At 50.0% G+C, this 11,120-nt stretch overlaps 1 pseudogene; it reads left to right on the top strand.

The window, feature by feature from the left end:
* Positions 1–1,038: 1,038 nt before the first annotated feature.
* Positions 1,039–1,412, top strand: LOC127191576 (40S ribosomal protein S26-like; annotated as a pseudogene).
* Positions 1,413–11,120: the final 9,708 nt, after the last annotated feature.

The raw sequence follows: 11,120 nt of genomic DNA, 5'->3' as shown, positions 1-11,120 counted from the left end.
AGTCTAAAAATACACGAGGTCCTGTTATATCTCCAATGTTAGAGTTTCTGAAAGCGAAAACGGGAGAACTGACATAAGATGTTTGGGCTCTGGAAAGCCCTGAGAATCTCCTCTGCTAGAGTGAACTGGCTGCAGGCTGTCAGCTGCGGATACCCACAAGGCATTGTTTGGTCCAGCACCTCTGACCTAGGCTAGCAAGACATGCTCACGGCACATCAGCCCTGGCCTTATTTTCAGGAGGTTATTGGTGTGCAGGAAAGTGTGTCTGGTGACTAGCGCCTTTATACTGAGGCGAGATTATTCTTGTTTTATTTCCCCTTTGGCACAGCAATGCTTCGTCATCTCAGCTTGCTACTTCATAACTGTAATTCTGCTACCGTGAGTATCTGTGTCTTCTGATGGTCTTAGGCATCTCCTATGAGAGGGTCATTTGACCCCAAAGGGGTCATGGCATACAGTTTGAGAACCTATACTAGGGAGATAGCACTATTTTATTGGGTTGTGTTTTTGAGGCGGGGGTCTTACTCTACTAGGCCAGGCTGCCCTCCAAGTCCTGGCTCAGCTTCCCATGTGCTGGGACCATAGGTGTGAGCCATCATGCCAAACTTAGGGGAGAGGTTACTGTAGCTCTCCTTTGATCTTCTGTATGTCTCCAGCAAGGGACGCTTGGCTGCTTGTCCTCACAGGTGAGACTGAAGTTCAGTAAGTAGGCTGGAGGTCCCACCACCAAGAGGGAACCCAGCTAAGATTTCTCTCTGTACATGAAAGAGGGATGTCTGAAGGGTAGGCGGGACATAGCAAGAAACAATAAACCATTATTGCTTTAAGCCTCTGAGTTTAAGGAAGTTTGTCACGAATTAGTATGTGCCTGAAATATATGTTGGAAAATTTGATCACAGATGAATATTTTGACGTGAAAATCTTTGTTGTATTAAATGAAAAACAGAGACTCGTGTGCCCATACCCACACAGAGACACGCACATATACCCATTCATTTTAAAATAGTAAAAATAGCTCTTTCGGGTCTTGGCTTCAAGATGACCAAAAAAAGGAGAAACAACAGCTGTGCTAAAATGGGCTGTGGCCACATGCAGCCAATTCACTGCACAAACTGCGCCAGTGCGTGTCCAAGGACAGGGCCATTAAGAAGTTCGTCATCCGGAACATTGTAGAGGCCGCTGCTGTCAGGGACATCCCCGAAGCCAGTGTCTTTGGCGCCTATGTGTTTCCCCAGCTCCACGTCAAGCTGCGTTACTGTGTGAGCTGTGCCATTCACAGCAAGGTGGGCAGGAATCGATCTCGTGAGGCCCGGAAGGACCGGACACCCCCACCACAGTTTAGACCTGCTGGTGCTGCATCACTACCTCCACCAAAGCCCACGCAAAGACAGAAGGGGCAGAGGAAAAAATAGTTCAGACAAATAAAATGGGAGTTATACTTTAAAAAAAAAAAAAAAAAAAAGTAAAAACAAATCTTTTAGCCAGGTGGTGTTGCTGTACGCATTTAATCCCAGCACTCGGGAGGCAGAGGCAGGCTGATCTCTGTGAGTTTGAGGCCAGCCTGGTTTACAGAGTGAGTTCCATGCCAGGCAAGGATATACAGAGAAACCCTGTCTCAAAAAAAAAAAGCCAATATATATAATGTTATTGGACTCTATCCCACTCCAATGTAGAGAGAGATAGAGAGAGGGTTTGGGTGGTGGGTGTGTTTGCCTGGGAGTTAATAACTACAGTCCACAATAGATGTCACAGTGTCTAAAGAGAGGTGGGAATTTCTACAGACTGTGGCACCTCATGGGACATCTATGGACCAGAACCAGCTCCGATGCTCTCCAGGTCACCAGAACGCCTCCTATCTGGCCTCAGTGGATTAGAACCCACAGCACCCACAGGCAAGGCCACGGGCATGATATGAGGTGGGAAACCACTGTAAAGAGAAATGAATGTTTCAGTGTTCAAAAATCATGGATCTTAAGATAGCAGGTTAATACAACAATCCGAAGGCCATTATGGGCATGGGGCCTCTATGCATAGGCCACTGTCCGGCACTGGAGTCACCTGTGTGTCAAGCCTCTTTGGCCCTTCTTTGAAGGAGGCGTTGGCTGATCAAAGAAAGGGTCTGCCTAGCAAGGAAGAGTAACTAACATCCTTGTGGTCCAGAGAAACAGGAAAGACAAGAATGGATGAGGTCCTGGACAAGCCAGGGGCAATGGGTGGGCCTGTGCTGTCCTCAGCCAGGCTAGAGCATAGGCATTTCCTGGGGATCCATCCTGTAAAGGTCACTGCGGGGGGGGGGGGTGAGGGGGGCAGAATCAGTGCTGCTGAGAAGGTACTGCGGAAGTATACACAAACCGTCCCGCCCCTCCCCCTCCACTTCCTCAGGAAAACTCAACCACACACCCCACCTGGGAGCTTCCCACAGAGCTGCTAGTCACTGTGTGATGCTAGCCCAGGGAGCAAGGCCTGCCCTGCATCCCTGAGGCTCTCACTCCAGCCTCGTCCTGGCCCAACCTCCAATGCTGAAAATGAAAGGATGAAGGAGAAAGGGCAGCCCAGCCCTGGCTCCCTTCCTAGCCCTGCCTGACTCCAGCGTGGCAGGGAGGGAGCCTATAATTGCTTGTGATGTTTAACATTCTAATTGGACTAGGCTAATCTGGATTTTTAATAACTGAAGATGACCAGAACACTGGCAAAGGTTTGGAGAATATTGCTTAGGGACAGAAGAGAGGATTTAAAGAAATGTAGTCAAAGACTGTGATTACAGACAGAGCAACAAGAGTCCCTCCTTCCATTTACTGTTGGGCTTTTCTATTACCAGGCCCCCAGCAATGGAAATACCCGTAAAAGGACACATGTGGGTATCGAACAACAACTGGATGTTGAGATTGTGTGCTGACAAAAGTTGAGAGGGAACATGACACCCACTGTGCAGCAGCTACTGAAGCCCCACTCATGGTGCCCTACACAGGCAGTGCCTGTCTGTGGACCAGCCTGGCTCGACCTGCCTCTCCCCCATCCCCCCCCCCCGCCCACCCCACCCCCAGCCCAAGGCCAGTCTCATCAACAGCTGCCTACGGGATCCCACTTCAAAATCAGAGCTGAGACAAATGGGAGGAGGTGACATTATGCTCAGATCTGCCATTGTCCTGGGAACCTTCCGGTTCTGTGTCACCCTGAGGTAATCTCAGGGGCAGGATTGGAGACAGAGAAGACTGGTGGGAGTGGGCCAGGACAGAGAGGGAACGGAGACAAGGTGGAAGGGGAGTGGGTCAGCAGCGGCTTGCCTTTGGGGACAAAACTGCTGTCTGCTGAGAGGGGTTCCTTTGCCTTGAGCAAAGGTGGTGTGTGTGTGTGTGTGTGTGTGTGTGTGTGTGTGTGTGTGTGTGTGTGTGTATGTGTGTGTGGTGTATGTGTGTCTTTGTGTCAGTGTGTATCAGTGTGTATGTGTTTCAGTGTGTCTGCATATGTGTATGTGAGTGTGTCTGTATATCTGTGTGCATGTATGTGCCTGTGCGTATATCTGTGTGTGTCTGTGTGTGTATGTAGTATGTGTGAGTACATGTGTGTCTGTGTGCTTGTGTGTGTCTGTATGTGTGTATGTCTGCATGTGTGTGTCTGCTTGTGTGTGTGTGCATGTGTGTGTCTGCTTGTGTGTGTGTGTGTATGTGTGTGTCTGTGTGTGTGTCTGTGTGCTTGTGTGTGTCTGTATGTGTGTATGTCTGCTTGTGTGTGTCTGTATGTGTGTATGTCTGCATGTATGTGTCTGCTTGTGTGTGTGTGTGCATGTGTGTGTATGTGTGTCTGTGTGTGTGTGTGCGTGTAGCATGCACTTATTCACTCTCCTTTTCAAAGCAGACCTGGCTCCTTTCCTTGAATGCTCAGTGGGAATGACTCAGCAAGAAAAGCAGCCTGCTTCCCACGCACCCCAGAACCCCTCATCTCCTCCCTGGTGCACCCGTACTGGCTGGCACAGGGGCCTGAATCTCTCACCCTATTCACTAGGGCCAAGAACTTAGAGGCCACCTCCTGCCACCTCCCCTTGGTGGCCTTAGGAGGGGCTGCTCCTCCCAGGCAGCATGAAGCTTTCCCTGGCTCCTTCCAGTTGCCTGTGACAGGATTCCCACTTTGCCAGTGCACAATGGATTTATTCACCTTAACCTTGGTGGGCGGTGTGCCCATGGCTCTCACCTACAGATTTAGTAAGGGATGGAGCGCTGACCCAGCTCTCATTCATACCAGGTCGTGACAGATGCGCACACCCATGTGGTCTCGACAGAGCTGAGACACCGTCTAAGGGACCACAGGAAACAGCAGCTGGAAACAATCTGGGCTCATCTGGAAGAACATATGACATCATATAAATGACGGGGCAGCTGTATGATGGGGCACAGTGCAGGCATTCAACACATGGGACTCCAGTGCATGCAAAGATGGGGAGCAGTCACGGAGGACAGTGGCATGCAAGGAACCAGAGCGCTGATGATTGTGACGGTCGGGCTTTTGTCTGCAGGCTGAGTCCTCAAGAAGGTAGAATAAATTAAAGGCAATGGTTGCACCACCACCACCACCACCACCACAACCACTACCACCTCCACCACAACCACCACCACCACCACCACCACCATCACCACCACCACCATCACCACCACCACCATCACCACCTCCACCACCTCCACCACCACCACCACCACAACCACCACCACCACACCACCACCACCACCACCACCCACCATCACCACCACCTCCACCACCACCACCACCTCCACCATCACCACCACCACCTCCACCACCACCACCACCACCACCACCACCACCACCACCACCACCACCACCACCACCTCCACCACCACCACCACCACCACCACCACCATCTCCACCACCTCCACCACCACCACCACCACCACCACCACCACCACCACCACCACCCCCACCACCACCACCACCACCTCCACCACCACCACCACCACCACCTCCACCACCACCACCACCACCACCTCCACCACCACCACCATCACCACCTCCACCACCACCACCACCTCCACCTCCACCACCATCACCACCACTACCACCACCACCACCACCACCTCCACCACCACCACCATCACCACCACCACCACCACCACCACCATCACCACCACCACCACCACCACCTCCACCACCACCACCTGCAGCGAGAGGAATAGGCAACTAAGGATGGAGGTGGAAGAAGCTGCTTGTGGTCCCTTTCCATGTGCCCGACTGCACATTCTGAAGGTGAGAAGCCATGGCTATTGTTTAAAATCACAGTTCAGTCTGTAAAAGTAAACCCCATGGCTGTCTGACCTGAGAGAGCTCAGCCGCCTAGCCTAGCCGTAAAGGGTACTGCTGGGCTTTATGCTTCCCTGTGCTGGGGTCTTACCCTGAGCTTCACACAGTGCTCTGCTGGGAAGCTACATCCTCAGTCGCCTTCCTCACTTTGAGCCTGCGTCTCACTACGTCATCCCACTCTATCCCAGACAGTCCTTGAACTCTCAACCTTCCTGCTTCGGCCTCTCGAGGAGCTGTAGGATTTCAGGCCTGCAACGCTACGCCTATTTTTTTTTTACAAAATTTGAACTGAGGTGTGCATATACATGTAGAGCTGTGTGTCTGTGTCTGTGAGTGGGAGTGCATGTGTGTGTGTGTGAAATCCCACCAACAGTCCCACCATCGTGGATAAAACATGAAGGTATCATGGGCCTTAGAGTCAGAAGTCTGATTCCTGGGGCCTCATGCCTTCGGCTTCACCTGCTAAACAGGCCCTAGGACCCCGGAAGTGTGGGGCTGGCCTTGGGGCACACAGAAACCTGTCTGTGAGAACCAGTCACTACTGGGGTCATCCCTATACACCCTAACGGGCTAAAGGGTTCCAAGTCACTCTTACTGCAAGGAGCCACCAGCAGAAACTTAAGTATTGTTTTTTTAAAAAATGAGCAAAGGACAAGGTAGGCCTCTCTCCAGCAAGAGCTGTCATAAGTAAGAAGAAGGCATGTGGCAGGTCAGGGCGTTATGACTAACAGCAGCACAGAAACCGTTTGTTCGGCTCACCAAGGCAACCGTAGTCGCCGGCCCCTGCTGTTGCCGTTGCAGCGCTCCCACCCTTGCAGGGCCTGGAGCTGGATTTCAGAGTAGAAAGAGATAGTGAGGAGAGGAGTGTTCACACTGAGACCGAGATGTCACTCCGGGACTGGTAGGGACAAGGCTGTAGGCTGCTTAGCCTGGGGTTCAGCTATGAAACACTGGCCATGGTGACAATGGCGACACATTTATATGCAGAGTGGAAATGGCCCAGAGTTGCGTGTGAATAATTCTCCCTCTGTAATGTTTTAATCATTCGGTTCTTATTTTTGCTAAGTTACAGCAAGGGCTCTGTGGTTAGAAACACACACAGGGCCTCCACAAGCAGGAGGTGGCACCTCATCAGCAAAGTGTGGCCCATTCATAAGCACTGTCCTGTTCCCTAGGAGTCAGAGGTAGAGTTTTTAGCTGGGTTTAGGAGGAAAGATTTATCCCTTTCAGCCATTGCCGTGCCTAGATTTGGTTCTATGACTAAGTCCCATGCAATGGCAGCCACATGTAACTGCCATGAGTTAGTAAGGAGTGCCCCAACTGAGAGGAGCCAGCCCTGGGCCCCTCCTTCTTGTGAGCAGCCATGTGGACCATGAGTTGGAAAGCTGTGAGAAAAGGATGGCAGTTGCTGCATAAATATTTGCAGACTGACTGACTGATGCAAGGAACTGGGAAGCTTGGACCAGGGACAAGAGGGGCTGAGCTAGGTCTAGAGCAGAGGCAGAGGCACCTGATGACTGAGGGGAAAGGAGGTGGGGTGGCACAGACGACACTGATGCCTCCCAGCCAAACAGCACATCCTTTCAGGGTCAGCTGAGTGACTTTGCATTTTCCCCCATCGGAAGGACACCTCTGGGGTGGAGGGGGAGGGGCTCTTCATAGCTAGTGATAGCTGGGCTAGCCTTTGCTCCTCACAACTCAAACTGTCAGAAGAGAATGGCAGCATCCAGGACTCAGAAGTCACGTGCCCGGGTCACTCACTAGGGAATGCAGGAGCTTTGAACTTAGCTCTGTCCTTAGGATCAAAAGCTGTACCGGGGACAATCTGACTCTCAGTGCACACTCCTCTTCTGAACTCTCAGCCGAGCACTGAACCCCCCACCCCACCCCCACCCCAAACTTGTGGGTGTGAGGAGGCTGGGAAGAAGTGGTCGGGCAAGGGACAGAAAGGCTGTCAGACAATCTCGCAATAGTGTGGAGGATTGGGAGACAAACTGCTGAGCTCTGCCCAAACACACACACACACACACACACACACACACACACACACACACACACACACGAGAGAGAGAGAGAGAGAGAGAGAGAGAGAGAGAGAGAGAGAGAGAGAGAGAGAGAGAGAGAGAGAGAGAGGGTACCCTTTAACCAAAGACATTTTACTGCCATCTACTGGGAGAGTTAGCATAGTACTAAATCAATTTAACAGTAAATGTGGAGAAAAAAATGCCCCCTAGAATCATGAAGCACAGACCCTGAACAGCATATAGCCTGTACTTTCCTTTGCCCCCAAGGGCAGATGGTTAATTTTCAGGGTTTTGAGAGTCCATGGCCAACACTTGACCTGCCCCTGCAACTGTTAGACCTGAGTCGCACACCTATACCCCAGGAGGGTCCCTTCTGGGAGACCAGCTACAGTGTGTGTCCCTTCCCAAACAACTAGCGATCTCTGGATACCGGGTGGCCACTAAGCGATGGTGTGGTGTAGGCTCAGTCGCAGGCTCGGTAGGCTTGGGTCTTTGTTCTCCTCTGTTTGCCCTGGGTGAGACCTGATGCAGACCTGGAGGGGCTGAGGATCCTTGTATCTCCAAGAAGGCTGCATGGCTGGGGACTAAGCACAGGAGCTTTCATTTACCAGCAAGGGAAAGCTTGCTGACAGCTGCTTGGTCAAGACCCTTGAAACCTCTATTAGGACTCAGACGGGGCCACCTGACCCTCTGAGATTTTTGCCCATTTGTGAAACGAGACCATCATGGCTACTTTGTACCATTGCCCAGTGATTAATGGGCAAGAGGCAGCCAAAGGATCGGCGTACTGCATACAAACATTGGAAATAATGGTAACACAAAATATGCACAGCTGCAGTACCGGCGATGGGCCCTAGGGGGCTCCAGCAGCTGGCTGAAAGATTCAGCCTCCTACCAAGCACCAGGGGGTGAACACGCAGGTCCCTAGAGACAAGCCCCTCCCCTGTCTCCCGCCTCTATAGGGAGGTGTGGGGAGGGAGAAGCGAGGACTCTTTCCGGAGGGCGGTTGGACAGCACAGCTCCTTTTGACCCAGCCATTTCATTTCTAGGAAGTCAGCCAAGTAAATAGTCATGCGACTCATGGTGTTGTTTGTGCGGGGACAGTCATCGCAGTGTCACTAATAATAGACGTTAGGACTAATCTAAAGTTAGGCATGTACTGCACATTCTGAGTGAGGGCCAGATGGTCCAGTGCCAAGACCAGTGCTGAGCTGAGGCTCAGGTGACATCCTTACTGGAGTGGCCATCCAGGCTTCAGAGTTTAACATTGCAGTGCAGGAGCCCTGCCCCGCCCCCCCAGGCTGAGCAGTAGCCACCTGGCTCTAGTGCTGTGGGCCGCGCACATGTGTGTTATAACACTGATGCTTACGTTGACTGCCACCGCTGAAGTATAACACCTCACTTTTTCTGATCACTTCTTCAAATTCTGTGTATTCTGTACAACACAATATCCCATATTGGGTTAAATATGATTTGTCATGACAAATCTGTGGGCTTAGGGATTGTCCTCCTTATGAAATCACGAAGCCTAGCTTAGCTGTTTTCCTTTTATGCTTACAAGATGTCAGGAATTGTAAACAAAGTTCTAAAGAGATGGTTGAGAGCGCTGGCTGCCCTTCGAGATCTGCATTTGATTCCCAGAAACCACATGAGGTACGTAACTCCAGTTCCAGGGGGAAATCTGATGTCCCCTTCTGGCTTCTATGGGAACTGCAAGCATGTGGTACACATTCATGCAGCCAAACACCCATACATATTAAATAAAGTTAATTTTAAAAATATTAAACTTTAACTAGCCTGGTGTGGTGACATAGGCCTTCAATCCCAGCACTCGGGAAGCAGAGGCAGGTGGATCTCTGTGAGTTCGAGGCCAGCCTAGTCTACAGAGTAAGTATAGGACAGCCAGGGCTGTTACATAGAGAAACCCTGTCTCGGAAACCCTTTTTAAGAAATTAAACTTTAGATCGAGAATTATAAACGAGGCTTTAAAAGAAAGCCTTTATGGCCTAAATAGAATAAAGCAAGTGAAATCTGGATCACTTTTGAAGGCTGCTTTGTTAGTGCTGTGAAACATCTCTGCGGGGCTGGAATGCTGGTAAAACCTACTGTCTCCTACTCTGCTTTAATATTGTCGAGTTTTCATCATTGCCCTATAACACTCCTTTTAGAAACATCTAACTTGAAACCAGCAAGCTTCCTGTGTTCACTGTCAGCGGCTTTCCTTTGCATTTAAGCCCTGAAAGCTTTTAACCATTGCTCCGTGTAGAAGGAATCATCAGAGGCCACGCCCGGCAGAACAAACGCTGTGATAGTCTAACAATAGAAGACTATATTCACACCTTCCGTGACTGATGAAACCGCAACAGATTGGAAGGAGTCGTTTCTTACAAGCTGATCCGGGTTACCTATATTTGAAAGTTGTGTTTTGATATTTATTTTTTACTTATGGGTGGCATGTGCGTGCGTGCAGATCCCCACAGAATCCAAAGACATTGGGCCTTCCTGGGGTTGGAATCACAGGTGTTTGTGGGTACTAGGAACTGAAGTTAGGTCCTCGGCAAGAGCAGTCAGTGCTCTTCTCTGCTGGTCCATCTCTTCAGCCCCTTGAACATTTTTAACAGTAAGCACGAATGGCATGTCGTATATGTGTGGTGGTTGCCAGCAGACATGGTACGTGAAGCCGTGGGACACAGGCATAGGGTCACAGGACCGTTGGCTTTCAAGCCCAGGTGAGTAAAATCTGTAGAGCCTTTTGGAGGCCAGACCTAGGTGGAGGGTCTTAGGGGGACATAGCTCTGCCTGATTCTAACCTGATATTCTCTCTCTCTCTGTCTCTCTCTCTGTCTGTCTTTCTCTCTCTCCCCTCCCCCACCTCCTCTTTCTCCTCTCTCTCCTCTCTCCTCTCTTTCTTGTTCACTCGCTCTCCCTCTCTCCATCCTGATCTTCATCAACAAGCATCTCAAATTCTTGCCATCACAGCTAGAAACTATTCTCGCACCATGTCTTCCCCTCCAAGATCGACTGTACTGTCATACTGGGAATCAAAATAAGCTCTTCTTCCTTTAAGCTGCTTCTTGTTGCATATCCTGTCACACTGACAAAAAAAAAATCAACTATACATCTGTCTGCCCCTCCCCTCCAGAAAAGAATATGAGCAAATGGAGAAGACAGGCTTAACTATTCTGGATCATGAGGCAACAGAAGTGAAGGAGCAACAAGATGGAAAGAGTATGGGTCTTGTTTCATCACAGAGTCAGCATCCATCCTAGACTGGCTCCATTAAGCCTCCATATTAATTTAGACACTGTTTTCTCTGCTATGGAACCCAGTGATAATTACAGTAGTGGCTGTATACAGCCCCTCTTCCACATGCTCTGCAAAAATTTAATCTATGTTTAATATGTGTGGCAGCCCCATGAAATCAGAGTTGTTATGAAGCCTTGTCTTTCAGATCAGGAAACAGATTCAGAGAGCTTAACACTGTTCTTTAAACATGGCTCTCGTATTTTGTGTGCTGCAACTTTATCCTCCCATGCATTAGGGTTGGAAGGTTATGAAGCCACCTTAGTGGATTTTTTTTTTTTTTTTGTAGAATCTGTAAATTAATGGATCAGTGGGTTGTTATGAAAGTGGCTTTATGACAAAAGAGAGTTCTGCCTGCCACATCGATTCTGTCTCACCATAAGATACACTTCACTGTACCCCAGTGTAGCAAGAAACCCTCCCAGATGCCAGCACCATACTCTTGGATTTTTCAGCCTCCACCATGAGCTAAGCAAGCTTCTATTC

The sequence above is a fragment of the Acomys russatus genome, chromosome 1, assembly GCF_903995435.1.
Source record: "Acomys russatus chromosome 1, mAcoRus1.1, whole genome shotgun sequence".
NCBI lineage: Eukaryota > Metazoa > Chordata > Mammalia > Rodentia > Muridae > Acomys > Acomys russatus.
Note: the sequence above shows the minus strand (reverse complement) of the source record. Positions and strands in the feature narration are given on the sequence as shown.